The sequence below is a fragment of the Mesocricetus auratus genome, unplaced genomic scaffold (assembly GCF_017639785.1).
Source record: "Mesocricetus auratus isolate SY011 unplaced genomic scaffold, BCM_Maur_2.0 Super-Scaffold_100029, whole genome shotgun sequence".
NCBI classification, from domain to species: domain Eukaryota; kingdom Metazoa; phylum Chordata; class Mammalia; order Rodentia; family Cricetidae; genus Mesocricetus; species Mesocricetus auratus.
The window spans coordinates 2,825,047-2,837,894 of record NW_024429210.1 but is presented as its reverse complement, the minus strand read 5'-3'; the positions used below and the strand labels follow the sequence as shown (position 1 = coordinate 2,837,894).

General features: G+C 36.5%; 1 pseudogene; it reads right to left on the bottom strand.

Annotated features, from left to right (window-relative positions):
- Positions 1-6,510: 6,510 nt before the first annotated feature.
- On the bottom strand, positions 6,511-7,416 carry LOC101829332 (annotated as a pseudogene).
- Between the last annotated feature and the right edge of the window lie 5,432 nt (positions 7,417-12,848).

Genomic DNA, 12,848 nt, shown 5'->3' with positions numbered 1-12,848 from the left:
CCTTGGTCAAAGAAGATATAAAAAAAGAAATTAAAGACTTCCTAGTATTCAATGGGAATGAAGACACAACATACCCAAATTTATGGGACACTTTGAAAGCAGTGCTAACAGGAAAGTTCATAATGCAAAGTGCCCACATAAAGAAACTGGAGAATAGTAACACTATAAAATCAACAGCACAACTGAAAGCGCAAGAAGAAAAAGAAGCAAACTCACCACTGAGGAGTAAACCCCAGGAAACAATCCAACTGAGGGCTGATACTAATAAAGTTTGAACAAAGGAAAAATTATGAAGTATCAATGTAAGAAGGGATGGTTCTTTGAGTAAAACAAAGAGATAGACAAATATTTATCCAATGTAACCAAAAGGCAGAGAAAGAACATGAAATTAACAAATTCAGGAATGAAAAGGGAGACATAGCATCTGACACTCAGGAAATTGAGAGAATATTTACTTCATACTTTGAAAATCTTCACTCCACAAAATTCAGAATTTTAAAGGAAATGGAAAATTTTCTGGATAAATATCACTTACCAAAATTAAATCAAGAACAGATAAGTAATATAAACAGACCTATAACATCTAATGAAATACAAGTAACCATCAAAAGTTTCTCAACCAAAAAAAGTCCAGGGCCAGATGGCTTCAGTGCAGAATTATACCAGAAATTCAAAGAAGAGCTAATAACAATTCTTTTCAAAGCTTTTCACACAATAAAAGCAGAATCTTCATTGTCAAACTCTTTTTGTAAGGTCACAGTTGCCTTGGTACCAAAGCCACACAAAGACACAACTAAGAAAGAGAACTACAGACCAATATCATTCATGAACATTGATACAACAATATTAAAAAATACTGGCAAATGGAATCCAAAAACCCAACAGAAAAATCATCTACCATAATCAACTAGGCTTCATCCAAGGGATGCTAGGATGGTTCAATGTATGAAAATCTAGCAATATAATCTACCATATAAACAAACTGCAAAAGAAAAATCACATTATCATCTCAATAGCTGTTAAAAATATCCTTTGACAAAACATAACACTGCTTCATGATATAGGTCCTGGAGAGATCAGGAAAAACAGGAGCATACCTGAACATAATAAAAACAATATACTTTAAAATAGCAGCCCACATCAAAATAAATGAAGAGAAACTCAGTGCCATTCCTTTAAAATCAGGAAAAAGACAAGACTGTCCACTCCTTCCCTGTCTCCTCAATATTTTACTTGAAATTCTAGCTAGAGCAAGAAAACAAGAAAAGGATATGAAGGGAGTAAAAATTGGAAAGGAAGAAGTCAAACTTTCACTATTTGCAGATGATAGGTTAGATTACATAAGTGACCCAAAAAAACTCTACACGGGAACTTCTACAGCTGATAAACCCCTTCAGCAAAGTGGCAGGTTCAAGATCAACTCAAAATAATCAGTAACGCTACTATATACAGTTAAATTGGCTGAGAAAGAAATCATAGAAACATCCCCCTTTGGAAGAGCCACAAACAATATAAATATGTTGAGATAACACGAACAAAACAAGTTAAGCACCTATATAGCAAGAATTTTGAGTCTTTAAAGAAAGATATTGAAGAAGATACCAGAAAACTGACCAATCTCCCATCCTCTTGGATAGGATGGATCAATATAGTGAGCATGGCAATCTTGCTAAAATTAGTCAATAGATTCAATGCAGTCCCCATCAAAATACCAGCACAATTCTTCACGGACCTTGAAAGAACAATAATAAACTTTATATGGAAAAACAAAAGACCCAGGAGAGCCAATACAACCCTCCAGAATATAGAAAATTCCGGAGGCATCACCATCCCTGACTTCAACCTCTATTATACATCTATAGACCTGAAAACAGCTTGGTATTATCACAAAAATATACAGGTAGAACAAAGGAATTGAATTGAAAATGCTGATATTAACCCACACACCTATGAACACTTGATTTTTGACAAAGAAGCTAAAATTATACAATGTAAAAAAGAAAGTGCATTCAACAAATAATGCTGGCATAACTGGATGCTGGCCTATAGAAAACTGTAGATACATGCATGTTTATGGCCATGCACAAAACTTATATCCAATTGGATCAAAGACTTCAACATAAATCCAGCCATACTGAAACGCTTAGAAGAGAAAGTGGGAGATGTCCTTGAACAAATTGTTACAGGAGACGACTTCCTGAACATGTAGCACAGACATTGTGTTTCAAAATTAATAAATGGAACCTCTTGAAAGTAAAAACCTTGTTTAAGACAAAAGACACAGTCAACAAGACAAAAAGGCAGCCCACAGAATGGGAAAAGATATTGACTAATCCCACATCTGACAGAGGACTGATAACCAAAATTTAAAAAGAACACAAGAAGCAAGTCTCCAAAACACCAAAGGATCTAATCAAAAAGTGGGGTATATAATGACTTATAGACACATAAGAAAGTGCTCAACATCCTTAGCTATCAGGGAAATGCAAATCGAAATAATTCTGAGATACCATCTGACTCCTTTTAGAATGGCTAAAATCAAGAACATCAACGACAATTTATGTCGGAGAGGATATGAAGAAAGGGGAACACTCCTCCACTGTTGGTATGAGTGCCAACATGTATAGCCATTTTTAAAATCAGTACAGGAAAATGGGAATCATTCTACCACAAGATCTAGCAATTCCACTCTTAGACATGTTACAAAAGTGATGAGCATTCATACAACAAGGACATCTGTTCCACTATGTTCATTTCAGCATTATTTGTAATAGACAGAAACTGGAATCAACCTAGATGCCCCTCTGATGAAGCATGGATAGATAAAATGTGATACATTTACACAATTGAAATTATTCAGTGAAAAAACCATTGGAATCTTGAAATTTGAAGGCAAATGGATGGCACTAGAAGAAAAAACAAGAATGGTATGTACTCATTCATATATGGATTTCAGACATGAAGCAGGCGAGTGCCAGACTACAATCCTACCACCAGAGAGTGTGGGAAATAGGGGGTATCCTAAGAGAGATATTCATGGTTACTCCTAAGAAGGAGAATGGGACTGGATCCCCTGAGTGGATTGGGAGCAAGGAGGAGGCCAGAGGAAACTAAGAGAAAGAGGGGGGAGAAGAGGAGGGGACAGGAGTTCATGGGGGAGCAGGAAGGTTGAGTCAGAGGAAGAATAGAGGAGAGGAGGATGAGAAATATCATAATAGAAGAAGTTATTATAGCTTTGAGGAGACATCTGGCACTAATAAGATTTCCAAAGATCTACAAGGAAGACTGCCTCATACGTCATCCTAGAGCCTTCATCCAGTGGCTGATGGAAGCAGAGGCAGACACCCACATCTAAACACTGAGCTGAACTCCTGGAACCCATTGCAGAGAGTGAGGAGTGATGAGCAAAGGGGTCAAGACCAGTCTGGTGAAACCCACAGAAACAGCTGACCTGCACAAGGCGGAGCTCATGGATGTGAGAATGATAGTTGAGAGGCCAGAATGGGACTGATACAGAACCCCTAAATTTGGGTGTCAGTGAGGAGGCCTAAGCTGTCTATGGGACTTCAGGTAGTAGATCAGTGTTTATCCCTGGCATAGTAATGATCTTTGGGAGCCCATTCACCATTGAGGGAGGCTGTCTCAGCCTAGACACATGGGAGATGGCCTAGTTCCTGCCCAGGATGATATATAAAACTTTGGTTATCCCCCATGGAGAGTGTCACCCTTCCTGGGAAGCATAGTGTAGATTGGGTGGGTCGTTGGTGGGGGAGGGGGAGTGGAGCAAGAGGGACCTAGGATTGACATGTGAAGTAAACTTGTTTCTAATTTAAATAAAAAGAAAGACATCATGAAGTTTTCAAGCAGATTAATGAAACTAGAAAAAAGTCAACTTGAGTGAGGTAACTGAAATCCAGAAAATATATGTTATATTTTTGTTTTTATGTTTACACATTAGCCATTAAATAAATGATAAGCTATAATCCATAGACTCACAGAAGTTAGGTATACAGGAAGAGCCTACAAAAACATGTATCTCCCTGATTTGGGGAATAGAATAGTTTTAAGGGTTGATTGGGGGTGTGGGAGCTGGAAATGAGATCATCAGGTGGAGGAAGTTAAGCATATGAGGTGTGAGGGGAAATATGGAGAGAGAGAGCTAAAACTCAGGGGCATTTGTGGGTTGTTTGGAAACCTAATACAGTGGAAACTTCCTGAAATATATGAAGGTGATCCTATTAAAAGTCCTAAAAAATGAGGTGGTTAAAGTTTCAATTGGCCATCTCTTGCCAGCCAATGACACTTTTAGCACTGGAAATGGTTTTATATCCAATCAGCTCAGTGATTAGCCATGGGAGTGTGCCTCTTTTTCCATCAGCCACTGAATGAAGGTTCTGTTTCCCAGACTCTCTGGCCATGTGATTGTAGGCTGGCACTTCCCGGATATATGTCTAAAATCCATATATGAGAGAGAACATGCCATGTTTCTCTTTTGGTGACTGGGTTAACTTGCTCATGATGGTTTCTTCTAGTACTACTCAGAAGAAAAAAACAATAATGTATTTTCCAATCACCAGCATTGGATCTTTGGTTAATGACAAAAAACTTGAGCTACACATTGGATATATCACATATAAAAATAAACATTAGCCTGTGATATTCTGTCACAAGAAATGAAGGGTTTTTAATACACTTTGTTATAACTATGAAAAGTTAAAGAAGTAATGAGTGATTTAAAATGAAGTACTAATTGGTTAGTAATCACTGCACAGAAACCATCCCACACAGACTGCCTCCTTTATCCCTAACATGTTTATTAAAGGTTTCTCTGAAGCAAAGCTTTACACCAGACTCTCTGCTCCATTAAATAAAATTAAATACAGTACACATTTTCCAGGGGTAGTGATATTTCAATGTAAGCTGAAGATAGGTTTGGAGGGCAACTTAAATAATTTTATACAGCATAAGTACATACCCTGCCAAAAAAGAGAAGGGTCCTCTACCTTTAGATAACACCAGTAAATTGATGCATTATACAAATTTTGTACATCATTTATATGTGCACAAATGTACTATCATAAAATGCAGCACCATAAATCATTTGTTTCATTATTTAAAGTACAGAAGGTCACCTCCAACACTGAGACAATATTAGCTATTTTATTTACTTGGGGTAGAAAAGAATGTCTATACTCTCTTAGAGGATTGCAAGTCCATTTTTCCTTTGATTTCATGCTTTTCTCCATCTCATTTTTATGGTATTTTTGATACTGATTTTGCCAGAGAAACAAAACACATGATAGATAATGTGAAACATAAATTTTCTGAGCTAAATGGAGTCCATTAAGAGCAGCACTGGGTACAAAGCTGTTAGATAAGCCATGGCAGCTTACCATAAATTAAGCAGTAACCGTTCAAGAGAGTATGCAGAAACATCCTTAGATTCTCAGTAGCTCATTTATCAACAACAGAGAATGCACTTTGTTTCAAAGGTAGAATATTAATGCCAGATGTAAAAAGTCTTATAAAATCTTTCCATTTTTGACAATGCATAAGGCCATGTTCAAATAGGATCACTGTTGCCTACATACTGTATGCTTGCTGACAGTTTGATTACATAACGGCTGAGAAATATGGATTCTCTTTTATTTGTTTTATATTACTGTAGTCTATTTAGATGTCATTTCCAAGGGTGTGGGATACTTTGAAAAGTCAAGAGGAAGTTTTTATAAGTTAACTTGGAAATTGAGCATGCAATCTCAGAGAGAATGATAAAAAGAAGAGTGGCTAGAGGAAGTCACAGAGGATAGTAGATTAAAACTATTTCATGCAAAGCATAAAATGTATGCCCTAAACATATGTGTACTGATCCTTAACAGATATTAGGAATAAAATACAAGACTTAACTCCCATGAGTTACAGTGCAAGCGAACCTTCTCTTCCTTCCTCGTCAATGTCAAGGCTGGGTTTCCCTCTGACACATATACACCTAAAGACAAAAACAATCAGAAACAAAAGGAGGAGAAATCACAAGTTTGGGTAGGTGATAAATGAAGACATATACGAAAGTTTTAAAGTATTCCTAAAATTAACATCTGCCTCTCCTTCCTTGGGGTCATGAATTGCTCGGAGCAGTACCTTCTACTAATTTGCTTGATGGCTGGGACTGAGATTTCTTGCTCAGGCACCTTACAGTCTTTTGATCAGGATTCTTTGGCCATGATGAAAATAAGTTCACAGGCAGACTGTTTATTCCAAATAACTTTATAAAGAAAATTCATTATAATGTTTACAGTACAAAAATAGATGAAGTTACCAAGCTGTAAGGAGACTTGTTTCATACCCCTGGTACCTTTATATCATTTATAATCTCACCAGGGACAAGGGTGGGTTCTCCATTTATGTGACAGATACCTGGAACTATGTTTCATGTCCATCAGAATATTGTCCAATCACTTAGATATACTAAATTTGGAAACATTACATTATATATATATGTATATATATATATTACATATGAAGCTGTTTAATTAGGTTGATAGCGATGTAGAAAGCCAGTTTGTATGGATACATCCCATTTGTCAGACAGAACTGAGACCTCAGATATTCCTGGAGCTGAGGAACAGCTTTGATCTTTGGCAAAAGCTGCAAGTTCAGTTTTCTGATCCACCTTGTGCTGCTCTGTAATCTCCTATTTCTCCTTCTCTATGTCGAAGATCTTGCCCTCCTGGTTCCTGGGCTTGAGCAACTGCTTCTTTTTGAAGTAAGCATCAGTCAGGTGTTTAGGGATTTTAACCTTTCTGGTATCAGCTTTTGTGGAGGTGGCAATGACAAATTTCTGGTGTGTTCTTAGCCGAGGAACTCTGTTGAGGGCTAGAGGTCGTGTCACAAGTAGCAAGCCGCTGCCCAACTGCTTCAGGAAAACCACCCACTTACTCCTGTAGGGCCCAGTGAGGATGATCAGGACAGTCCCTGGAGTGATGCTGGCATGCAGCTTTCTTACATGCTGACTGAAGGGCTTTTTTGCCGTGGCTCAGCAGCTTCCAAGGAACATCTTCAGTAGGGTAATACCTGGGCATTTTTCGAAGCTTAATCACCGGGTTCCATCAGTCTTGTCACCACCAACTGGTTTAGAGACAGCAGCTAGGACCTTCTCCTTTCTCTTCTTCTTTTCAACCTTGGTTTTTGCAGCTGAGTATTTTCTTTTGTACGGGGTCTCTCTGGAATACCTAGCAGATCGGGAGTACCTGCCAATTGCTCTAACCAGGACAGGCTTCCAGCTGCAATGCGGCTTCCCTTCTTGGACTTTTTAACCTTAGAGTCACTGTTTGTGGCGTCAGCGACATCACCACCAGCCTTCTTGGCTGCTGTTTTTTTCTCTTTTGTGTCAGCCTTCTCAGCTTTCTAACCCACCATATTGCAAGATGGAAAGAGCTACTTTTATATTTTTATAAAAGTGATTTGACAAATAATTTTGGATAAATTAAAGAAGTCTCACATGGCAATGTTCATTGTCTAGAAAACTAACGAGCATGTGACATAAAGATAATGAAAACCAATTTTGTTTTGTGAAAACACATTATTATAGAAAATGCATGGTTGTAAAATAATCATTTGTGGAATATACAAGTTTTTAATTAATGAATCAAAATGTAAGCCCTGAGTGAAGAATTTAGAATATGCTGTTAAAGGATGCTTAGATAGAGACAGGACAATCATAAACGAAAGTGAAGATCTAGAATAAAGAGAAATCCATTAAGCCATCGACAACAGTGAGTTATGGAAGGTTAAATTATTGGAAAAATTTCAAGACATGATATGAAATAGAAACTAAAAATCAACCTAGGTGAAGACACTAGAATAATTTTAACTTTAATGTCATTCAGTGGTTAAGACCTGCCTCCAAAGACACATTAAATCCTTGTCACTGTTACTGGTGGTGTTTGTAAATGTCATGTCCTAGCCACCTAGGTGATACCTGAGTTCCAAGCACTGAGTTGTGGCACTGGGGCATATCTGCTACACCTCACAATAGAGTTGACAGTCTATATCAAATTAATGGAAAAGTTTGTCTTTAACCAAAAGAGCACTTCTTATCTATATTTTATGTTGAGGTTTTTTTTATTTATTCCAGTTGTTTAATTTAGAAATGTAAGTCCTTCTCTGACATAGGAGCATATTATGCTAAGTAATATTAATGCTTAAAAAGGACCTTGGAAATAGATGAATTACATTAAAATATATCAACTTTACATACTGGATATTATTTAAGAATATTAATATATTTTAATATAAACTATCATAAAAACTGACTACGGAATGTTAGACCTCTATAATCTCTTACAAATTTTATCATTCTAAACTAAACTGAAAAGAGAAACAGAAGAGACTGAACTTAAAAATTATTTTATGAAGATAATAGATACCCTCAAAGAGGAAATGAGAAAATCCCATAATGAAATACAAGAAAAACAAACAAAAATTACATGAAATGGAAGAAAAGACAAACCAAAAACTTCAAGAAATAAACAAATCTCTTAAAGAATCTAAAGAGAGCCAAGAAAAAACAAACAGGTGAAGGAAACAACTCAAAGTGTTCAAGGCTGAAAGTTGAGATAGAAACAATAAAGAAAATACAGAATGAGTGGATGTAGAAATACAAAACCTGGGTAAATTATCAGGAACTACAGATGTAAGTATAATCAATAGAATACAAGAGATGGAAGAGAGAACCTCAGGTGTTGAAGACTCACTAGACGATATATAGTCATCAATCATAGAAAATTTCAATACCAACAAATATCTAACACAAAATATCCAGGAAATATTGGAGACCATGAAAAGGCCAAACATAAGAATAATAAGTATATAATAAGGTGAAGAAATAGAGCTCAAAGGTACAGAAAACATATCCAACAAAATCATAAAAGAAGAATATGCTTATGAAAGTGCAAGAAGCTTACAGAGCACCAAGCAGATTGGACCACAAAAGAAGTCCCCTCAACACATAATAATCAAAACATCAAACCTACAGAATAAAGAGAAAATATTAAGAACAGTTAAAGAAAAAGGCAAAGTAACATATAAATGCAGACCTATCCTAATTATACATGATTTCTCAATGGAAACTATGAAAGCCAGAAGGTTCTGGATAGATGTTCTACAAATACTAAGGGAACATGAATGCCAGCCCAGACTACTGTACCCAGCAAAGATTTCAAATACTATAGATGGAAAAAACGAGATATTCCATGACAAAACCAGATTTAATCAATATATATCCACAAATCCAGCACTACAGAAAGTACTGGAAGGAAATCTCCAACCCAACCAAGATAAACACATTCACAAAAACATAGGCAATAGATAATCCCACTTTAACAACCACCAAAAGAAAAAAGGTAGGGTGGAAATCCACACACAAATCACCACCACCACCAAATGCAAAATAAACAAGAATAAATAATAAAAGTTCATTAATATCCCTCAATGTCAATGGACTTTGACATAGGATAAAAGAATGGATATGAAGACAGAATCCATCCTTCTGCTGCATACATGTCAATGTCAAAGACAGATGTTTCCTCAGAGTAAAGGGTTGGGAAAAGTGTTTCCAATCAAATGGACCCAAGAAGCAAACTAAAATCAGTCAAAAGTGATGAAGAAGGGCATTTCATATTCATCACAGGAAAAGTCTATCAAGAAGAAGTCTCAATTCTGACTATCTATGCCCAAATTTAAAGGCACCCACATTTATAAAACAAACATTACTAAAGCTCAAATCACACATAAAGCCTCACATACACATAATACGAGACTTCAGCCCTCCACTCTCACCACTAGACATGACTACCAGACAGAAAATTAACAAAGAAACAAAAGAATTAACAGAAGTTAGACCCAATTGGGTTTAACAGACATCTGTAAAACATTCCATCCAAACACAAAAGAATATACCTTCTTCTCAGCTGCACATGAAGCCTTCTCTAAAATCGAGCACATACTCAGCAACAAGCAAACCTACACACACACACAAATTGGAATATTCCCCTGTATCTTATCACACCACCATGACTTAAAGTCAGATTTGAGCAACAAAAAATTGCAGAATACCTACAAACACATGGAAATTGAACTATGGGCATTTGCAACATTCCTGTGTCAAGGAAGAAATTAAAAAAAAGAAATTAAAGACTTCCTAGAATTTAATTAAAATGAAGAAACACCATACCCGAACTTATGTGACACTTTGAAAGCAGTGCTAAGAGGAAAATTCATAGCATTAAGGGCCCACACGAAGAAACTGGAGAGTTCTCCACTAGAGAATTAACAGAATAACTGAAAGTTCTTAATAAAAAGGAAGCAAACTCACCCCATGGTAGTAAATGCCAGGAAATAATCAAATTGAGGGCTGAAATCAATACAGTATGAAAGTAGGAAAACATTATGAAGAATCAATGAAACAAAATATTGGTTCTGTGAGAAAATCACCAAGATACACAGACTTTAATACATACTAACTGAAAGCCAGATTGTGAACATGCTAAATAACAGAATTAGAAATGAAAAGGGAACACATAACAACAGACACTGAGAAAATCCAGAGAATCACCAGGTCATACTTTGAAAATGTGTACTCCACAGAATTTGAAAATCTAAAGGAATTTGCTAGATAGATATCATTTAATAAGTTAAATCAGGAATAGTCCTATAACCACTAATGAAATAGAAGCAGTCATCAAAAGGCTACCAACTAAAAAAAGGGAGGGGCAAAGGCCAGATAGTTTCAGCACAGAATTCTACCAGAAATTCAATGAAGAGTTAACACCAGTACTCCTCAAAATTTTCCACACAATAAAAGCAAAAGGGACATTGCCAAACTCTTTGTATAAGGCTATAATTACCCTGGTACCCAATCCCCCAAAAGATACAACTAATAAAAAGAACTAGAGATCAATATCCTTCATGAACAGTAATACAAAAATACCTAACAAAGTGCTGACAAATCAAATCCATGAACACATCAGAAAACCCATCCACCATGATCAAGTAAGCTTCATCCCAGGGATGCAGGGATACTTCAACTTATGAAAATCCATCAATGTAATACACCATATAAAAATAAACTGAAAAAGAAAAAAACCACATGATCATCCCACTAGATGCTGTAACAGTCTTTAAGAAAATCCAACACACCTTTTAGATAAAAGTCTTGGAGTGATCATGAATAACAAGAACATATGGAAACATGTTAAAAGCAAAATATAGCAAATGATCAACCAATATCAAACTAAATGGAGAGGAACTCAACTCTATTCCTCTACAATCTGAAATAAGAGAAGGCTGTCCACACTCTCCATATCTCTTCAAAATTGCACTTGAAGTTTCAGCTAGAGCAATGAGACAACAAAAGGAGATGTAGGGGATACAAGTTGGAAGGGAAGAAGTCAAACTTTCTCTATTTGCAGATGATATGACAGTTTCCATAAATGTCCTGAAAAACTCCACCAGAGAACTCCTACAGCTGCTAAATACCTTCAGCAAAGTCGCATGACACAAAATTAACTAATAAAATCAGTAGCCCTACTATATACAGATGATAAATGGGCTGAGAAATAAATCAGAGAAACATCACTCATTACAATAGCGACAAAGAATATAAAATATCTTGGGGTAATGCTATACAAACAAGGGGAAGAGCTGTACAGAAAGAACTTTGAGTCTTTAATGAATGACATTAAAGAAAATATCATAAAATGGAAAGATCTCCCTTGTTCTTGGATAGGCAGGATCAACAGAGTGAAAATGCCAATTTTGCCAAAAGCAATATACACTGCACCACCACTGCCCGGCTTAATCCTAACACAATTCTTCATAGATCTTGAAAGAACAATACTCAGTTTTATATGGAAAAATAAAAAACCCAGGATAGCCACAACAGCCCTGTACAATAAAGGAACTACTAAAGGCATCACCATCCCTGACTTCAAGCTGTATTATAGAGGCATAGTCCTGAAAACAGCTTAGTAATGGCACAAAAGTAGACAGGTGTACCAATGGAATCAAATTGAAAACCCTGACATTAAACATCACATCTTCAAACACCTTATTTTTGACGAAGAAGCTAAAGTCATACAATGGAATAAAGAAAGTATCTTTAACAAATTGTGTTGGCATAACAGATTGCAGACCCTTAGAAGATTGTAGACAGATCCATACCTATCTCCATGCACAAAACTTAAATCCAAATGGGTCAATGACCTCAATATAAATCCAGCCACCTTGAACCTCTTAGAAGAGAAAGTGGGAGTCCCTTGAAAGAGTTGGTACAGGAGAAAGCTTCCTGAACATAACACCATTAGCACAGACACTGAGATTGACAATGCAATCCCCATAAATGGGACCTCCTGAAACTGAGAAGCTTCTGTATGGCAAAGGACACAGTCAGCAAGACAAAATGGCAGCCCACAGAATGGGAAAATATCTTCACCAACCCTATTTCAGACAGAGGACTGATTTCCAAAATATACAATTAACCCACGAAACCAGCCACCAAAACACCTAACAACCCAATTAAAAAGTGGGTTGTAGAACTAGAGAATTCCCAATGGAAGAACCTAAAATGGCTTAAAGACACAAAAGAAAGTGATCAACATCCCTAGAAATCAGGTAAATTCAAATCAAAACAATTCTGAGACACTATCTTACACTGGCCAGAGTGGCTAAAATCAAAAACACCAATGAAACTCTATGCTGGAGAGGATATGGAAGACGAGGAACACTCATCCATTGCTGGTGGGAGTGTAAACTTGTACGATCGCTTTGGAAAGCAGTATGGGGATTCCTCA